This window comes from Amphiura filiformis, chromosome 7 (assembly GCF_039555335.1).
Source record: "Amphiura filiformis chromosome 7, Afil_fr2py, whole genome shotgun sequence".
NCBI lineage: Eukaryota > Metazoa > Echinodermata > Ophiuroidea > Amphilepidida > Amphiuridae > Amphiura > Amphiura filiformis.
This window is the reverse complement of record NC_092634.1, coordinates 31,051,783-31,073,628: the sequence shown is the minus strand read 5'-3', so window position 1 is coordinate 31,073,628 and position 21,846 is coordinate 31,051,783. Positions and strand designations below refer to the sequence as shown.

Sequence of the window (21,846 nt, the reverse complement as noted above, 5' to 3'; positions counted from 1 at the left end):
ATGTGCCACAGCAAAAGAAACACGGTTTGTAATTAAGGTGGCCCCCCACACAAACAGGACCGTCGCTAGACCATTTTCTCCTATTGGGGGATTTATCCCCCTCATCCCCGGGATCTACGCCTATGCTGATGAAGGGCGTGGTGGGCCTGTTTCAAAATTATCGTAATCATGTAGGACGGAATTTGATAGAATTTGTGGCTGCCATTTTTGTTCCAGAAGAAGTGGGTTACTGTAACAGTGCATGTATATGGAGAACTAATATAGCTACTATGGTATGTCAATAACTTTTGAAATACTTGTCGTAGCTTTGCGTACGATTTCAAAAATTGACTATGTCGGACGGAATCAATAGAAATGGGGATCCCAGGCTTTTGATACTTCAATTTTTATTCTATCGAAAGTTTTCCTAATTTCACATAAACTCACAGTCAAATGAATAGACTAGTAGTTATATATTTACTTTTTCATACAAACTTTATTCATTTTAAATCGTTGCCATGGAAACAGCAGTCTCTGAAAAAGAGGGCATGTTGGACGGAATGCTCCATGTCGGACGGAATGCAAATGTTGACCTTTGAACTGATTGTTGAATTTCATTTTTATTTTTGTACTATAGGCTTGCACTTGAAGCCCCCTAATTGTTTTGATATAAAATATTGGAATTTATTTGTTCAGATAGTGCTGGTAGAAAAAAAGGTCAAAAAATTCCGTCCGACATGCTAGATTCCATCCGACATGCTAATTCATCTTGTTAAGGTGGTATTGGATGCATTTTCTAGAAATTAGAAAATGCTTTGAGCATATTTTAAATAGATTAATTGAGTAGGGTAAAGTACACTGATCAATATGCCTTTTGTTTGAGCAAATCGGACATACGGTTTCCAAAATACATCAATTTATATTTTCTTTGTATCCTATTGTTTTTGTCAATAATCAATATAGTTAATAAGCTAAAAGGACTGGAAAAGCTCATTAATATGTAATTTTTGCCAATATTTTGCTAAAAATCAATGCATAAATGTTCAGGGTACTTTTATTTTGCATACCTTTGCCCTGAAACTTGGTCAAAGTGTTTCTAATATGTTCTAATGTATTATATAGTGAAGCCGCCCTCTAATTTGCATATTTGCATAATTAATGAGCTAATTTGCATAAATGCTAATTAATTATGCAAATATGCAAATTAGGGGGCGGCTTCACTATATAATACATTAGAATATATTAGAAACACTTTGACCAAGTTTCAGGGCAAAATTATGCAAAGTAAAAGTACCCTGAACATTTATGCATGGATTTTTAGCAAAATATTGGCAAAAATTATATGTAAATGAGCTTCTCCAGTCATTTTAGCTCATTAACTTGATTGATTATTGATAAAAACAATAAGATACAAAGAAAATATAAATTGATATATTTTGAAAACCGTATGTCCGATTGACTCCAAACAAAAGGCATATTGATCAGTGTACTTTGCTCTACTCAATTAATCTGTTTAAAGCATGTTTAGAGCACTTTTATAATGCCTCCATAACCACCTTAAATTAAATGACCATTTACTATGAAATTATGTATTTCAGAAGAAATACTGTGTTTAATTAAGAAAAATGTACTAAATTGCATCAATTCTAAGGTATAAATTGCAAATAAAATTGAGATTAAAATTTTCATTTGGAGATAAAAATGGCAAGAAATTGTGGTCTGTCCGACTGTATCACTGTTAATTTCTATTTTGTATCATTATTCTATTTCTTTAAGAGCCAGTCTCCCTTATTATGTACCCAAATCAGGGGGGTTGTGATACAACAAAAAAATTGAATTTTCTCTAAAAAATAATTTTGGTACATATTAACACCAACAACACTCATGTAAAGTATGAGCGTGCACAGCGCCCTCGTTCAGCTTTAAAAAATTCTTGAAATTTCACCCTCTCTGAGCCTTACTTGCAAATGGTAAACTTTGGAGGTGCGTAACATCATGCGCCATCATTATCCCAACCTGCATTTTGCATTTTTTTTAAGTACCAAATGGTTACATTACAAAAACCAAGAAAAAAGGTTGGGATCTTGATGGCGCACAAAATCAGCAAATCCAACTTTTTGATGAAAAGCGCCCTCGTGCAAACTTCAAATAACATAACGAGCTGCGCCATCAAGATCCCAAGTCCGAACAAGTTTGAAATTAAAGACCTCAATGGTAAGTTTCATTTTTCAGCAAAAACTTTGACCCGCAATAAAAATGTGCGCCAACATGATCCCATCTTATTTTTTGGATGATTGGCTAAAGGAGCTCATGTATAACTGATTGCAAGTAAAATTCATGTCAAATTCCGTCCGACATGCTTTCAAATTTACATACCCTTAAACAAACAGGGGAAAAGTGAAAAAAATCATACAATTTTTTAATGGAAAGTGTTATTTTGTGAAAATATAGATACGAAACAACCCTTAAATGAAAATAATTATAATCTACAATACAATTATAAAATCTGGTAGTTTGGTGACCAATTTTGAAACAGGCCCTGGTGTGGAGGTGATGGGTTGCGCACATACTTTGTTGATCTTGCAAAATCATTACTTCTTTGTCTGCATCACCACAACACACCTGGCCAACATCATTGTAGGTCCAATCATAGATCCTGGATATGTGGTCCAATACCAGCCCAACCCGCCCAATAGGGGCTATATTACGAACTTATTGTAGTTTTTAGCCCTCTCTCTCATCTCTCCTCCCTCCCACTCTCTCTGTCCCTCTCCTCCCTCTCTCTCCCCTCTCTTCCCATTCTCTCTCTTTTCCTGATTGCCAGGTGGGTGTCGCTTCCCCCCATGGCGACAGCCCTGCACACATATAGTACATAACATTGAAAATACAAATAATATGCAACATGGAAATAAGCTCATCTTTGTTTTGTTTACACATGTTTTGCTGGCATTTTAAAAACAACATTCTGAATGCCACTTTACTGTGTTGGACATACAAGCATGACATTATCTTCTTCTTCTTCTTCCCTATAAGTGCCTCCCTCATATGTATGAGTATTATCGCACTGCCTACAGACAAGCTGTACTTATTTTTTACTCTGGAACCTAGAGTAGATGAGTGTATTTTTGAAATCGCGCACGTAATCACAATATTTCACATTCATGCATTCCCGACTGATATTTCCCGCCAAGTTAGGGAGCGATCGTTATTTATGGCAGGGGGGAATGGGTAAATTTAGGGGAACACGAAATTTTTTGTGGTCTTGAGGGGGAACCTGAAATTTTTAGTTGAACCAGGAGGGGGGATTGTTAAATTTTAAATGGAGAAAATTGGGAAAACAAGGGGGGAACGCGAAAATTTTGAGCGGACGCGAGGGGGGAACGCGAAATTTTTTGTCGATATTTTTGCCAAAACACCCATTCCCCCCCCTGCCGTAAATAACGATCGGTCCCTTACTTCAGCTGTCTTGAGCCATGTAACTTAAATTGATTTGTTGTCCGGCGGACAACCATAAATCTGCAGCCAAAATTTGTACTGTATGTGTATCTTTTATCACATATCACGTAGGCCTATAGTATAACCACGTACCTACACACTGATATTCATGTAAATAGCGAAAACTTGTACGGACAACCAAAAACTTAGACAAACAACCAGAAATTGTAACCTGGTTGTCCGTGGGACCATCTATTTTTCCTTAATTCAAACACTGGTTTCAAGTGAAAGAATATTAAGATATCTCAAATTCAGGCGTGGACAAATGCATCTTCCCTTATTCTTCCCTAATGTAGGCCTAATTTATTTCTACTTTGTTTCTTGTTAAATTTCTACTTTGTTCTTTGTTAAATTTCTACTTTGTTTTTTGTTAAATTTCCACAAGTTGTTTTTTGTTAAATTTCTACTTTGTTTTTTGTTAAATTTCTACTTTGTTTTTTGTTAAATTTCTACTTTGTTTTTTGTTAAATTTCTACTTTGTTTTTTGTTAAATTTCTGCTTTGTTTTTTGTTAAATTTCTACTTTGTTTTTGTAAGTCGGGGAGTGTTGGAGACTCTTAATGTACAAGCGCACTCGGAGAAAATAGGTGTCGCCCGTCAATATTATTTTGCCTTGCTGCAGGCACACTTGCATGGTTTCTGGGGGTCAAACAGCGCCCATCGCGTGCTTTTAAAATTCACCATGGACTATTATAATGCTTGTATTATAGTGCAAGATAATAAGAAATCATTGCTGCTAGTGCTGAAGCAGCCTCTTGTTTTCAATGAAAATGATCTCAAGCAGCATGTACAACTTCTAAAAATTCTTCTAAGGTACACTGTGTGTATTCCGGTACTCATATTAAAATTACCAGTGTTGTATAGTCGAGTCATCAACATCAAAGTCCGAGTCATCAGCTTTCCTGGTCCGAGTCATTCTTTCTTTATTTTTGATATCGAGTAAATTTTTACAAACACGTACAGGTCCGGAACACAGGTTGTGCTACAGGTCCGGAACACAGGTTGTGCTACAATTTCACCACACGTACATAACATCACTTTCCAATATCTGCACTACTATGTTAAAATCTCTTTACATTGCTCGCATAATTTACACTTATTCTACAACGCTTTTTCTTGATACAAACAAATCACCACCACATTAATTTAATTATATACCGTACTCTAGATCTGAATATTCCCACCATTATCAGTTAGTAGCCATACTAGCTCTTGACTATATTCTTATTTTGCTGTACATTTTAGACTACCGTACTTTACACTGTATTAAAGGAGTATTTCGTGATCCTAGCATCCTCTTTTTATGACATTTTTCAGTACATATTCACGAAAAAGCATATTCCCAAAATTTCAGTTGATTCCGATTTTGCGTTTGCGAGTTATGCATGATTATGTGTATTACACTGCTCCATAGACAATACGTTGTAATTTCGTTCTGGTGCACCAGAACGAAATTCAAATTTCGCGATATCTTTGCTAAACAAATTAATCTGCAAGAAATATTTTGTACATAAACATTATGTAGCCAGAGTATTCCAGTGATATAAAAATCTCAACTTTTTTTGAGAAAAGTGGGGGGATGAGGCTGTGGATCACAAAATGCCCTTTTAACTCTCAACTTGGAACCACTTCTAGTTCTATGCATCTTTTAATCATTCTCAATTATTTAACCTACTCAATACATTTTTGTACATGGATCAAATCTCCATTGATAATTATTTTACCATCACTTTTGTATTTACAGTACAAGACACAATGACCCTGCCGTGTCACGAGTGATCACTCGTGGTACCGCGCGTGACCGATCGTGAGCGTGAGTGAGCGTGAGTGACCGTGAGTGAGCATGAAGCCGCTCACGAGTCTTCACGACCTTCGCCGGTCGTCGGGGACAGTCAGCTGCTGGTGAATTTCGTGATTTTTCCTGACCTCGTGGATCGCGTGAAAGCAATTCAGATTTACTACCGTTTAATATGCAAACATGTAATCTCGATTCGATCGCAATCAATGACCGCAACGGTTAACAGTTATATTCAAGGACAATGCAACCCAGGCCTCAAAAGAAACATTTTCTTGGCTTTAATTTACTGTTTGTTGTTATGTGGTTTTCATCTCAATATCAAAGTTCAAGTTGCGTGTACCCCGGCATCGAGACATTATCAACCAGGGAGTCGTGGCGGAAGCATCGACAGTACAGTCCAGTGATATATAGATGGAGGCCAGCCGCGCAACCCCGGCCAGCTGAATGAGCGGTAGCGTAGTAGCGAGCCTAGATAGCGGCCCGATGCTAGCGGGCCAGGTAGCCAAACTCTTCAGTCGTAAGATATATTTTCGCCGTGTTGAATCTCCACTCGTTGCACTCTAGGAATGCTAAAATTAAATAAAAATGAAAGCAGTTTCTTAAAAGGTCCTATTGGTGATTCGATCCTTGGAGGTTGAGCAATAATTTGAATTCGATCGACACATCGTGTAGGTCTACCCGCTTTAAAAATCAACAAGAAGTTCAACTTGAAACATCAAGGGATCAAGTTGAAGGTAAATTTATTTTGATATTATAGACATACTTCATGTGGACCTAAATTATCACAAGACTTGTGATAATTTAGGCCTATAGGCCTATCTTGCACATTTCTTACCTTAAATTATATTGCTTGTATTGCTTTAAATCAGGCAAGACATAATATTTGTACGTTTCAGCAGTGTTTTTCGTATTTTTTTCAATCGTCCGATGACGGCATTTTTCTTGTCAGATACTTGTTATGCTTGTTCTCCATCTCATCATGACAACACATGCGCACCGATGGTATTGGGTCATTAATTTATTTTTTCCATTTTCCATAGACCCAAGAGTGAATGTTGCATTTCATTTCCATTTTAAACGTAGTCATCGTTTTATCTTTGGTATATATCCTATGTCCAAAAAAGCGTCACATGGATTGAGTCAAGGATCAGTGATGGTATCCCTTGCGCGATCCATGGCCATTGCCCTGCACTGCTGCTCGCCTGCCCGATGTCTACCATGAGCCGAAACATCATCTTTCTTGTTGCTAACCTCACACGAAGCCTATCGGAGATCAGTGAAAATCAGGGCGAAGGAGGCAGCGTTGTTTCGCCTTCGTGCTGATATTGTTCCAAATATCTTTAATATTCTGGCTGACTACACTAGAAAATTCAATTCAATGAACACAGCCTTGACATAGATCCCGCCAGCGCTCAGCGCGGCGGGCCCGCCAGGGAATCCCAATTCACTATCATTCAGGTACAGCAAGATAATGTAAGATAGTAATGTAAACCTGTATTTTAGCTAGAGTATCTCGAGCTGAGGTACACCATCGCAAAAATGGCTTGAAATTTTTAAATGTACCCCGGGAACCAGTACACCAGGCCTCACTTGCAATACATGTACAATTAAGTACCATGGCAACAGCTGGAATATTGCCAACAAGCCCATACCATTGGTACATGTACCATGCATCGAGTTGTAACCATGGTAACGCCGGGCGGTGGTCTTTGTGGTCGGATGTCTGGTATATCATGGGTATGGTATAGATGTACATACAACCCGGGACGTACAACCAAGCACAGTGGAAACGAGTTCATATCACTATCAGGGGCTGTGCAATACTGCAATAGTTATGAGGGGGGGCGCTAAGATTTTTCGGATTCACTTTACTTCCAATAAGGCCAAGTGAAATATAAAAAAACATGTTTCACGTCCGGGTTTTTGAAAAAAAGGAGGAAGAGGGGGCTTTTTTTTTTTTATCGCAAAATCGGTGTAAATGCCCATAATTAGAAGCTATTTAGAGCTGTTTTAGCGTATAACAATAATGCCTGGAAAAAGGAGGAGGCCTCTTTTTATTTGTTGTTCTGAGAGATAGGCCCCTCTAATTATCACAAAACCTTATAAAAGCATCTCTACTTCCTAGACATATTTTTTGAAAAGTTATAACTGAATTTCAAAAAATAACAATAAAATTGAAGAAACCTCAAAAAAGGAAGCGGGAGGGGACGTGAAACATGTTTATTTTTTTATTTGGCCTAATTTTTCCCAATCCCATTAGAAATCTATTCCACCATATGCGTAGATCTCGGGGTGGGCTAAATATTAACATTTGACTTTTATTGCTAGTTATAGGACTTCAGGATTAGGATTTAGCTATGTTTCATTTGGCAAAACAGGATAATATTTTTTTATTCAAAAAAATTAGTTCAGTATTTTTCTGGAATGGGGAGTACACAGTGGCGTGTAGCCAGTTTTTCGGAACGGAGGGGGGGGGGGTGGGATGGCCACCTTGCTATATTTTTTTGCCAACGGAACGGCAGTTGTAAACTGTTGACCCCGATTTTGGAGGGCCCAGAGCTCAAGAATCTAACAAAAAAGGGAGGAAGATTGCAGTGGCGTGCACAGCACATTGAAAGTGGGAGGGTGGGGGGGGGTTGCAGGTTGTTCACTTCCCCAGAAAGGAGTTTGATTAGGAGCAACTTTTGACGTTTTTAACGTTTTTCCCCGAATCCCCCGAATGACCAAGAAACTTTTCCAACAAATTTTCACTGCACGTTTAGGGGGCTGGCATTTTCTCGGAAGGGGGCGTGGGGGGGGCCAAATTTACAAAAAGTCAGCGCCAAGAAAATTACGAACCCCTATTTCGACAACAAATATTTTATGACCTCCCTCCACCCACCACTGATACACCTTACCCCCTAAACAGGCTTAAAACACACTATCTGTGGTCATCTTGTGACTCCCTACATTTTGGTCATCAAAAATATAATGACCCCCCCCCCCTATTTTTCTTTCCAAATATTTATGACCCCCCAGTATATTTGGGACCCACTCCTTCCGAAGAAAATGCCAGCCCCTTTATATACCAATATCTGTTTCCCTCCCTCTCGCTGCTCCCCTCCCATAATTCCCGATACCGTCACTGCGGATAAAACATTTTGATATTGAATTTTAAAAGTCAATATCAAAATTATGTTTGTAAACACGCACACCTGTGTTGTCGGCGTTCCGTCTAGTTACCATGGTTACATGCACATGGTCCCCAACCGCTCCCCAATATGATAGGTTATCAACGGGTCAAGTATGTTATTTACATGCACTCTGATTGGGGATTTTCCTGTGTTGTCGCGGTTTTTGCCACCTAAAAATCTATTGGGAGATAGGAGTCGTCCGTACTATTGAGTTTTCATTTTCGATATTGTTACTTCACATCTTTCATTTAGTATCGAAAGTGTTTAATTTTTATTCGCCAAAAAAAATTAACGTTTCCTCTGATCGTATTAACTTATTATACCAACATAAAAGGTTGCCATATAGTTTAAGATCTAGCTAAGCTGTTACTTCACATCTTTCATTTTGTACCGAAAGTGTTTACTTTTATTCGCCAAACGTTTCCTCTGATCGTACTTATTATACCAACATAAAAGGTTGCCATATAGTTTAATTATTATTTTATTATCATTATTATTCATGTGTTAGTACAGGCTTTGGGACAAGCATTTAATATCTGCAGAAAGTATCCAATATTCCAATGTCTATTGCAAATGTTGAAAGAGTAACAAATAAAGTCACTACTACAAAACAAATATTCTCTGTGTTGAAAACTTGAAATCAAATACGAATTTTGAGTTTTATTTTTGCCTTTTTGTTTAAAAAAATTAAAAGAGATAAAAAAAATGAATTTCTTGATTTTCAAAGAGGACAACGCGCACGATTTTACTAACGCGCGCGGCAGCTTTGAGACACAGGATTTAATTAAGATGGCATAGTACAATGCTATTAAATCAGGAAATAAAAGAAATATAGTACAAAATACTTCATTGTCCGCGATGCGGTTAATGGTGCTGCATCATCCGACGGGATTTTCTAGTAAAATACCATATTGATTTGTGTGCTTTGTCCGAAGGTTAAAATGGTCCAGTAGCTTGGACAATATCTTTTTCAGTTTGGCCCGTTTTTATCTGCTTTCAACAGCAGGTCATCAAAATTTACAAGGTGATAATAAGACATGCGTGTTTAGTCACGTTAATTAAATCTGAGCCTCAAAGCTTGTGAGAAATTGAAAACCTAATGCGGAATGCGTTGTATTATTATTATTTTATTATTATTCATTTATGTGTCAGTGCAGGCTTGCGACAAGCATTATCTGCAGAAAGTATCCAATATCTGTTGCAATAGTAGACAGATTAAGGGATCTAAAATGAGCGTTTATTGCCTTTCGACAGTATTTTTTGTGCGACATGAGAGCACCTCAGACCTATCGAATTGCATTCTGAATACGAAGCATGTCTTTCTGATATCAAATAATTTTCATTTTTGAAAATCACAATATAATACAAATTTTATGACAAATTATAAAAATGTTGATATATAACAGTCCTCGAAAGTAAATTATATAAATCTAATGATATATTCTTAAAGTGTATGTAGCAGGGAGGAAAAAGCCGACGGTCAATTGAAAATTTTGACCTTTCATATTGAAGATATGGATTTTTTCCCCAAAAGACCTAATTTTTTTTGGTGTTTTGGGAAAAAAATCCATATCTTCAATACGAAAGGTCAAAATTTTCAATTGATCGTCGGCTTTTCATCCCACCTACATACACTTTAAGTATAAATCATCAGATTTATAAAGTTCACTTCAAGTACTGTAAAATATCAAAAATATCAATTTTAATGATTTGCCATAAAATGTGTATTAAATTGCGAATTTCAAAAATCAAAATTATTTGATATCAGAATGACATTCTTCGTATTCAGAATGCAATTCGATATGTCTGATGTGCTCTAATGTCCCAAAATAAATACCGTCCAAACGTTCATACCCCAGCCCTTAAGTCACTGCTGCAAAATAAATTTTCTCTTCAAAACTTGTTGAAAATTTAAAGGTAAAATAGGAATTTGTAGTTTTATTTTCACTTTTTTGTTTAGAAAAAGAAATATTGTAACATAGTTCGTCAATAAAATTTCAACGTAAAGTAATTATCTTTAGTTTAAGATTGTATGCTATTTTATACAAGACAAAAAAATAGGCTTAGTTCTCTTGAGATAATAGCAACATTATACAAGGCTAATCAGGAAATGAAAGAAATTACAACATGGTTTTTCAATAAATTAATGTCAAAATTGTACAAAATAATCTTTAAAGTCCGCTGTGATAATATTAAGATAATATTAAGAAATTATGATGTTTAACATTGTATACTTGTACTTGCACAAGGTTCGTCAATATTAAGATGTCAACATGAAAAGATTATTTTTAGTTGGTAGCCCAGTTGAAATTTTTTTTGGTCGGCCAAGATTACTTAAGTTTGGAGCTTTTCAGTTCCTGTAAATCGTTTGTCGGTCTTTTCGCTTCCTCTGTTTATTAATGACTCATTCTAAAATGTGCGAAATGAAAATGAAAACATTGTCTGCGATATGTGGTACTTGTGGTAGGCCTGCAAAAATACTCAATTTCGGCGATGCGATACAAACATACTTCCTCAATGGTGCTCCGTCACCAGAAGGAATTTTCTAGTAAATACCACATTAGTTTGCGTGCTTTATCCAAAAGTTAAAATGGTTCAGTAGCTGGGACAATAAATTTTCAGTTTGGCCCGTTTTTATCTGCTTTCAACAGCACTGGTCATCAAGTCTTTTGTGATATATAAGAATTGTGTGTTTAGTTCTCTGACTCTTGAGATAATAAGTTCTCTGACTCTGAGATAATAAATAGGACCCGTTTCACACCATATTGAGGGATTTGTTTACTAAAGTACCTAAAAAACACGGCTGATTTGATAGCTTTTGATTTTTTTTCGAATAGGGACCCATGTACAGGGATTATTTGCCTAAAAAAACGGCTGATTTCACACAGTTGACCATTTTGGGATTTTTTTTCTCAAGTCGTGACTCATGTTTGGGGTATTCAAAAAGCGACCCATCAGAGCGGCATCTCGCCGTATACCTTATACCATGCTTATACCGGTCCCCGGGGGGGGGGCACTTCCATTATGGATATGCATCATGTGCCTCGGATAGGCCCCTATTTCAAACCGGCTTGTACCCAATGACCCCCTTTTGTGTTATTGTTCTACCTAATACCCAATGACCCCTTTAAAAAAATTCAGGTACTCAATGACCCCCCTTTTTCTATTTCCTGCTACCCAATGACCCCCCCCCCTTTTTATTCCCAAAGTTAGGTGGTATTTGTGTTTTAATGGGATACAAAAATACTTCCTCAATGGTGCTCCGTCACCAGAAGGAATTTTCTAATAAATACCACATTAGTTTGCGTGCTTTATCCAAAAGTTAAAATGGTTCAGTAGCTGGGACAATAAATTTTCAGTTTGGCCCGTTTTTATCTGCTTTCAACAGCACTGGTCATCAAGTCTTTTGTGATATATAAGAATTGTGTGTTTAGTTCTCTGACTCTGAGATAATAAGTTCTCTGACTCTGAGATAATAAATAGGACCCGTTTCACACCATATTGAGGGATTTGTTTACTAAAGTACCTAAAAAACACGGCTGATTTGATAGCTTTTGATTTTTTTTTTCGAATCGGGACCCATGTACAGGGATTATTTGCCTAAAAAAACGGCTGATTTCACACAGTTGACCATTTTGGGATTTTTTTCTCAAGTCGTGACTCATGTTTGGGGTATTCAAAAAGCGACCCATCAGAGCGGCACATCCCCGTATACCTTATACCATGCTTATACCGGTCCCCGGGGGGAGGGCACTTCCATTATGGATATGCATCATGTGCCTCAGGATAGGCCCCCTATTTCAAACCGGCTTGTACCCAATGACCCCCCCTTTTTGTGTTACTGTCCTACCTAATACCCAATGACCCCCTTAAAAAAATTCAGGTACTCAATGACCCCCTTTTTCTATTTCCTGCTACCCAATGACCCCCCCTTTTTATTCCCAAAGTTAGGTGGTATTTGTGTTTTAATGGGATACAAAAATACTTCCTCAATGGTGCTCCGTCACCAGAAGGAATTTTCTAGTAAATACCACATTAGTTTGCGTGCTTTATCCAAAAGTTAAAATGGTTCAGTAGCTGGGACAATAAATTTTCAGTTTGGCCCGTTTTTATCTGCTTTCAACAGCACTGGTCATCAAGTCTTTTGTGATATATAAGAATTGTGTGTTTAGTTCTCTGACTCTGAGATAATAAGTTCTCTGACTCTGAGATAATATATAGGACCCGTTTCACACCATATTGAGGGATTTGTTTACTAAAGTACCTAAAAAACACGGCTGATTTGATAGCTTTTGATTTTTTTTCGAATCGGGACCCATGTACAGGGATTAAAAAAATAAAAAAACGGCTGATTTCACACAGTTGACCATTTTGGGATTTTTTCTCAAGTCGTGACTCATGTTTGGGGTATTCAAAAAGCGACCCATCAGAGCGGCACATCCCCGTATACCTTGTACCATGCTTATACCGGTCCCCGGGGGTAGGGCACTTCCATTATGGATATGCATCATGTGCCTCGGGATAGGCCCCCTATTTCAAACCGGCTTGTACCCAATGACCCCCCTTTTGTGTTATTGTCCTACCTAATACCCAATGACCCCCTTTAAAAAAATTCAGGTACTCAATGACCCCCTTTTTCTATTTCCTGCTACCCAATGACCCCCCCCCTTTTTATTCCCAAAGTTAGGTGGTATTTGTGTTTTAATGGGATACAAAAATACTTCCTCAATGGTGCTCCGTCACCAGAAGGAATTTTCTAGTAAATACCACATTAGTTTGCGTGCTTTATCCAAAAGTTAAAATGGTTCAGTAGCTGGGACAATAAATTTTCAGTTTGGCCCGTTTTTATCTGCTTTCAACAGCACTGGTCATCAAGTCACGTGTACGGTACTTTCCCCTTTCCCACACATCACAGACACAGTCTAAATATAGATCGGGGGTTGACCTGACCTAGATAATCTAGCGACCCTGGAAGCAAGCACCTTCACCACGTGCGGACCAATTAAAGGGGTGAGGATATTTTATTGTTAAATATTATTTTCATGATCGAATTAAACTTTCAAAGTTTCATTTTTCTTTGTTTTAAAATATCCACAACAACAAGAGATACTATTGAAACTATTGATGCTATAAATAAAACCGTCAAAATATCCAACAAAACAAAATCTGTGTGGCTTATTGCGTTCTTCATTTTATTTACCATCAGTTGATTCATGTTTTATGTCTGATTTCACACTCATCATAATATTGACAGCCAAAGCACAGCCCACACCCATTTGCCTAATTAATTATTCATTAGCTCAAACCAAGATCCCCCCCTCAACTTTTCCAGGTGCAGCCGACTCCATTATGTCTGGCTCAAGATTTGTAGTCGGACTAGAAACATTAAAGGTGGCACTAATTTGGAATTTAAGAGAGAAACAGAGAGGGGGGAGATGGAGATAAACGGGTGGGGAATGAAGTAACAGAAGAACTTGGAAGGGAGGGGGAAGAGGCAAATGGCAGGAGGGTGAGAGAATGAAGTAAGGGGGAGAGAGGGAGGTAGTAAATGTTACATAGGAAAAGTTATTTTATTTTAATAAAATTCATTTAAATAAAAATTATATGCTTGAGAGCCTAGTCATTTATAAGAAAAATTATACTGACTCTTTGACTCAAGATCCGCAGCGCTAGGAAGCCTGATGGGGGTGGGGTGCCCTTCGTCAGTGAGGACATATTAAAAGGTCATTGTATCAGGCTCACTGCATAATGTTCCCCTGCTTTACGCACCTTTACAATGCGGGGGGGGGGGGGGGGTGCATGTGTGTAATGTCATTGTCAGTGCGTTGGGGTGGGGTGGGGTAGGGCGTTTGCCTTCCATGCATTACTTCCGAGGACGAAAAACGTGGACCTCAGCCTCTTGCTCAAAGATAACCTTCTCTCCTTCCTCCTCGTCCTATCCCTCTCCTCCCTCCCACAAGACACTCATTCTACTCTCCCTCTTGTTGAAAATTCTAAATTACATTTTCTTTTTAAATTTAATTTAAAAAACTTTATCACCTTTATTTTGAGGCTAGCAGTGCCATACCAGTCAAATCCAGACAAACGGGATAGCACGTGGCACTGGAAATGTTAATGAATATTCACTTGTCACTCGATATTCATTGGATGTTTGGTTTTTTTAATTCATTTTATTGTAAACAATATCAAACACACATGGGTCACTGTAGTGGGCGGGGTTAATAGGATATTATTGTCAATTTATTGTAATGCAGGGACTTGATTGGTAGGATGCTGATCAGTGACCTGATAGATCGGTGATCTTATTGGTCAAAACATACACTTACATCTTGTTTTCCCCCGACTATTTCAGTCCCAAATCAAAGCTCCCTGGGCGAAGCGCTATTAAAAACGCCCGCCGTCCCGAACTGAAAATAATAACAGGGTATGTTTGTGCTGTTGTATCATATGTTACACTCCCTCTGTAGCATATCGTTGCTGTATAATAGCACTGCTTGGTACCACGTGGAGATATAGCAGGGAGTAGCCTCACTTCATAAGGGGCTGTGCAATAATTATGAGCCCCCGGGGTAAAATTTCCAAACAGCTCGCCAAAAATCGCTTGCCCCCCCCCCCCCAAAAATAACGGCCTGCCAAAAATTCTTTGCCCCCCCCCCCCCTTGCGCATGCCAAAATTTTGGGATCCTAATTTACAAACCTTAAAGGAGTATTTCGTGATCCTAGCATCCTCTTTATGATATTTTTCAGTACATATCCACGAAAAAAGCCTATTCCCAAAATTTCAGTTCATTCCGATTTTGCGTTTGCGAGTTATGCATGATTATGTGTATTACACTGCTCCATAGACAATGCGTTGTAATTTCGTTCTGGTGCACCAGAACGAAATTCAAATTTCACGATATCTTTGCAAAACGAATTAATCTGCAAGAAATATTTTGTATATAAACATTATGTAGCCAGAGGTTTCCAGTGATATAAAAATCTCAACTTTTTTTGAGAAAAGTGGGGGATGAGGTCGCGTTATGCTGGTAGCGTTATCGAACTTTACTTTGATCGGCATGCTTGGATGTTGACTTTTTAATATGACCACACGCACCACACAGGCGCCGTTCCGTCTTACGTTCCGTCTGGTAATGTACTATCACAGATATTGGTACTATGCACTCTGAAATACTATAGCTGGGGATTTCCCCGTGTTGTCGCAACCGTCCGAGTGAGTCGTAGCTATTTTCAGGGGGTATTTTATTTGATGTTTTCTTCCAGGTTTCCTTAATAGTGCATATAGATTAAATATTTCGTGATTGTTTAATTTTTTTAAATTGAAAATGTTGCAATAAAAATCAGCAAGTTTTGACAAGTTGGTCAAATTTTTAATACAATGACATTTTTTACAACTCGATTGCAGCATGGATTCGGAACATGTTTGTTTACATCATGTGTACGCGGTCATGTTTAACATGTTATACCATTGAATGAAGAGTTTGTATCTCAGACACGTAGGCCTACCCTCATATTCAAATAAAGACGGTCACGACCGCATTCCAGAAATATCTCAATACGCTCACGTTCTTCGAAGTCGGTTTGTTGGGAATACCCATGCATAGATGATGGAATTCAGCTTAATAATACACAAACAAAAATGCATGTGAAACGTATCAATGAAAAAATTCAAATTGAGTAAGTGTTTTCAGGTTGGTTGAACTTTGGCGCGTGGGGAGGGACCATTTCCTGGGGACCATTTCTCTCGAGCAAAGCAGCCTCCGGGGTTGGCCTACATTTTATGATTGACATTCATAATCATATAGGCCCCCGGGTCAGGTGCATCAAGATGATTATCATACAATGACAGCGCTCGCTGCGGTCAGGGAACCCGATCGCAGTTGTCCAACATGGAGGCTTGGACTTCATACATCAGCTGTACATAGCCGTTTCATCTTTCTTCAGATTCGTGTGCATTCCTGGATCTGGTCTTTTAATTCAGGACTTCAAATCTTGGGCTTTGGCGATGTCATGTAGTCTTTCACAATCTCAGCATGTTGCATTTGGTTACTTCACTGGGAATTGCAGGGCTGGGTGGGTCGATCCTGGTGTGGTTATCTTCCCGGGCAACCTTGACCTTCATCATCAAGGGTCTACAATTCAATCGCATTCACGGGCATGGCACTGCCAATCTTGGGCTTCGGTGCACTTGGACTTGGATGTACACGATAAATTATGTGCAGTGCAGTTTGTGGTTCTGCAACGAAATGTCGAAAGGAAATAGAACAAGCACTGATTTAAGGAATATATTGAGATGAAAGAAGTAGCCTCCTATGGTCGATTCAAACTCGGAGTCGGAGTGCCCAGATCAAACCAGGGATCATGATCAAAGTAAGCTACGATTTTGGTTCACGGCAAATCGTATTGAAAGCAGAAAATATGGTAGGCGTAGCCTGCAGACGCACAGAACGTTTGTTTATTAAAAATATTGCGTCGCCGATGAAACAAAGGTTTGAATGATGCAAAGTGCTCAATTTATTTAGAAAGACGATCATGTTTTGGTGTATAATTTGGTAAATCACCGTCAAAACGAGCCGTAAGGCCATGTCAAGCGCTCGTGCTCTGAGAAAGTGTCGGAGATTGCATCATCTGTTTTGACACTGTACGTCAAAAATAGCGATAAAAACGTGAATTTTGGAACAAAATATAACGTGTTCGATGAAATAAAACTTGAGGTATGAAGTATAGCTAAAAACATGTTCCATCTTGATGAGCATGATGAGAAAGATTCATTTGAAATCAAAAATATCACTAACCTTATGGCGCGGCGACGGTGGTCTTACAGAAAAATCGCTGAAGTGACAACAAAAATAAATTGTATACGAACACTTCATATCTCTAAATCATAAAATGCCATTCAATTCCTGAGAAAGGAAAACGAAACCGTCACGGTGGAGCTGGAGGTACAATGTATACCAATTTATCAAGTTTAATATTTGAAATCAAGCACAAACAAAATCGAAATGGAACTTGACGTTTGTACTGGCTTCGGAGAAAGGAAAATAAAATACCCCCGGGAAAATACAGAGCCAAGCATGATCAATATCGTAAGCAAAAGTATAGACCGAGTCAGTCAGGTATCAAACTAATCATGGAATAGGCCTATAAGATAATATTTTGTTGTAATAATATTATTAAATAATATAACGGTCGTAACGGTCTCTGCTCGACACTTCATAAACAATGTCAGTTAACCGTGCGAAAAAATGTATCGATCAATAAGATGATAATAAGCTTACCAAGTGCAATCTTGTTGCCTCACGACCTTTCATGCTTTACCACGAGCCTAGGCTCACGAGCTTTCACGCCAGATCATCATACCGATTTTGCTGTGAGCCTTAAAATATAGCCATCACGAAAGCTCACGAAGCATGGCAGTCACGAGCGAGGTCACGAGTGAAACATCGTGATTCACGCAAAATATTCACTCGTGGTCACGCGTGTGGCTTGGCAGGGTCATTGTGTCTTGTACTGTATGAGAAAGTTTCTGCTTTTCTGTCTCTAGGTAAATTGTTGTTAAAAGCAACTCGCAAACTTTATTTTTCTTGCAAAATTTACTTTGAATTTGAGCCTGATGTTTTTTCCCCTTCAATGTTGTGAATTATCTTAATTTGCACACAACAGTTTATGCTTGCATTTACTAGGGTCCATTACATTTTTGGTTGGTCAGTATTGATATTTTTTGCAACCGACGAATACTATTTATTCTGTTAATGTTGAAATTTGGATGAAATATTTTGATGAGTGAACTGTATCTTTTGAGTACCGGTAGGTTGCCTATATTTTGAACAGTCAAAACTTTTGTTGAAGTGCAACATTTTAGCAACATTTTACTTTTAGCAACATTTTACATACATGTGTTTACTTCTGAACTTCCAAGCTTTACACATAGCCCGAAACATCATGGCCCTAGTTGTGCCTTCCTCACCATAGGGCCATTAAACGTGGGGCTACCTGAACTCATGTCGCGGTGATGACGTCACACTGATGGCCTCTATTTGTAAGAAGAATTCAAACCATCAGCATGGCAACGATAACGGTAACAAATCTGGTCATTTTACGTCTTCAAATGTGCTCAAATTTTACAAACATGCACCAAACATGTTTTGTTTGTCTTGTCTCATCATCAGTGAATCCGACTAGATTTTGAATGCAATGGTCTCTAGCCTCTAATGTGAAGCTCATCGCATCAGTGAACAAATTATTGGCTACACTTCTCGATCAAATCTTGAGCTATTGTGACTTGTGAGACACACTCTTTACTCAAATTGTACATATGTATTAAAAGTACAACTACTAGCTACAAGAATTAAATACAACAACTGCAGAAGTTGTCGTGGGTTGTTGTGGGCCAAAACATATGTTTTAGGCATCAACCAGATCTTCGATGGAGGGGTGCGAAATTACAAACTAAGCGTACTGCATGCTAGCCGTCCACGTCCAGCGCATATTATTTTGCACAAGGTTCAATGCACATGCTTGACGTCGCGCACGTACATACACGATGGTTAATGCTGTCAAAGGAAATTAATGCTGCGTATGCTAATTAGCGCTAATTAAATATTCAAAGTTAACGAATTTGTCTGTCGAATGAATTATTTTACTAATTTTATACAAATTAAAGTCAAATTGTATTTTATAGCTAAGTTTGTTTAATGTTTACATGAAATAACCCTAAATAAAGATGTTTAAGGTATTAATCTTGATTAAATATGCTAATTAATTGCTAATTAAGCAAATTCACTATATAGGCCTATATATGCAATTTTTGTACTGGGAAATTCCTTATTTGTTCGTTATTTTATGATTTTAAAAATAATTATCTAGTCTTCTAGAAGAAAAAAACTATAATTTAAAATTGAAATATTTAATTAATGCTATCTTTATCTTATAATTAGCATACAAGGTGTGTTTAAGTTCATAGGCTATGTCTACACTATACTTTTCCCATAGAGCACTGTGTAAAATCTGTAAAAAGCCTTCAAAATGCTCTCAACCTGCCCACATTATCCCTACTTGCTGCAAAATGCGTAATGCCCTAGCCCCATGTGTTTGATATCATTGCAAAGAGGACCTTCCAATATGTCTAAAAATCACAATCATCAAAGATCATCAGGGGGTTAAGCTTAAAAATGGCTCACAAAGTCAAAAATAAGTAAAATTACACTAAAAATGGCATAATTTCAAGCAATTTGGCTAATTTTAAAGCTTTTTTCACCATTTTTTTTTTTTTTTTTTGGGAATATATTGCTTACGATAACGTTTCTAGATTATTTCCGATGCTTTACCCCCACAATGCAATGCGAGACCCGGAAATGTGCACAGGTCGCCATTTGTGGTGATTTCAACAATCTCGATTTTCAAACCACTAAATTCACAATTAGGCCGGATAAAATTAATGTTTTGGTTCTCGTCCAGAGGATTTTCATGAATTGATGAGGGAGGAGGTGTTTTTTTTGTTTTGTTTTTTTTCCAATGTAAAATTAGCATTGTCAGTAGTTTTCGGTCTTCTCCAACAGTGCTCGAGGAAACGATGAGGCCCTTTTTTTTTTTTTCAAACGTGAGATTCTGAGGATAAACCCCTAGAGTACCACAAAAGACTTGGAAGTGATGCTTGTTCTCTAATAAACTTATTTATATGTACTTAGCGGGATACCCGCGCTCAGCTGAGTCCCCGCTAGATGGGGCGCTCACCATAACAGGAATAATTACTGAACAGGTAGAATCATTGAAAAGGTACATTTTATTTTTCTAAACCTGTCTCTTCTTTACGTCCTCTCATAGCGTGTCTGCGGGCGTGTTTACCCGTTATCATAATCCTGTACCTTTTTGTCCTTTATTTTTCCTTCTTTCCGTATTATCATGTCCACTGGTCTCTGGCTCGCAGTCGCGTGGCTCTGCGCCGTTCTGCGCCCATTGGTGTAGTGCTGGCGTTACGCACGCAGGCGCCCGACGCTGCTGCCGGCCAGCTGCAGTGACGCGTGAGCCAACAACCGATTTTCATAACAAAAACCCGCTTTTACCCATATTTTCACTGTTTTTGGAGCCAATTCTTGACCGTTTTCAACCAAATAAAGTTTATACACGTTCCCGTATATTCCTCGATCTCCCGTATGAATTTGGCGACATTTGGATCGAAACTGACGGAGCCTTTATACAGGATACACAGATAGATAGATAGATAGATAGATAGATACAACATTCCCCTATTTATAGTAAGATGAAGATTTCATAAATCATTCCAAAGTCTAAAAAATTGAAAAATCTAAAAAAAAAAAAAATCTGACAAATCCCAGAAATTGAGGAGGGAGGGGACGAGAACCAAAATATTAATTTTACACGGCCTTAATTTATGGAACTTTTCCAAGCTTTTATTCAAAATTTGAATTAATATTTAGTTAAAACATACTTTTAACTACACTAGCATTAAATTCTAGCAAAATATTTCAAGTATTAATGGAACTAGGGCAATTCTCCGAGAGCAAGTTTTTACATGTTACAGAATAGCAGCACCGATTTACGTGTGCTGTGTGTCATCGCTATTACATGTTTAGGAGTGTCATTCTTTTCTGGAAGACCACATTAGCACATACTGTAATGGAAGCTTACAATAAGTATTATTAGTAATTTAATTCTTAAAACATAATCTATTTTCGAATCTATTCTTTTACTCATTCATGCGCATGATTTTTGTTAATTCAATGTTACTCTTCAACAATGTTCAATGACAATGTTACTCTTCCAAATTCTGCACTTTTTTGGTCAACAAACAGATCAATAATAATATAAAGTCACCATGAACGCGGTTACGAACACAATTTAATATGCACGTAGTGTATAGCTGAGTGTTAAACACAATGGGAAGTATAACAACATTAATTGAATGATAAAAGATGAATTATACCTATCAAACTTCTTGTTGATTTCGTGCAGCACAGGTCAACTCAGCTCAGCTCAGCCTGCCCTGGATTTTTGTTGTTTTGTTTTTATATTTCGCGTACAGGAATATTACACTTTAGAAACAGGCATGCACAACAAAAATACAATTTGGGTTCTTCTTAATCTTCAGTGATTGTAATTAAAACTTTTGCAATAGAAGGCTTCCTAATAAAAGTAAATTTCGTTTGATAACCGAAAATAATCCGTGTTTCACTAGATGAAGTTAAACAAATTATTAGACATAAAACTCCCTGAAATGGGAGTAGACTTCTCTCCCTATTTCTATAATGGTGGGACCCAATTACTGTTTTTAAAATATATTGTACTTTTTCCTAAAACTAATACCAATTTTTCAAGTCTTTCGGTGTTTTTTCAGTAGATTTCATCAACTATAGGAATGATAACGTGTATTCCAAATTGTAAA

General features: G+C 37.7%; 1 protein-coding gene across 1 annotated transcript in view; it reads right to left on the bottom strand.

Annotated features, from left to right (window-relative positions):
* Positions 1 to 21,466, bottom strand: part of LOC140157020 (protein C-mannosyl-transferase DPY19L3-like) — a 157,688-nt gene extending 136,222 nt beyond the window's left edge. The window contains exon 1 of the mRNA XM_072180078.1: positions 21,388 to 21,466. The gene's annotated coding sequence lies outside the window, so the exon portion shown is untranslated. The remainder of the gene's footprint in view (positions 1 to 21,387) is intronic.
* Positions 21,467 to 21,846: the final 380 nt, after the last annotated feature.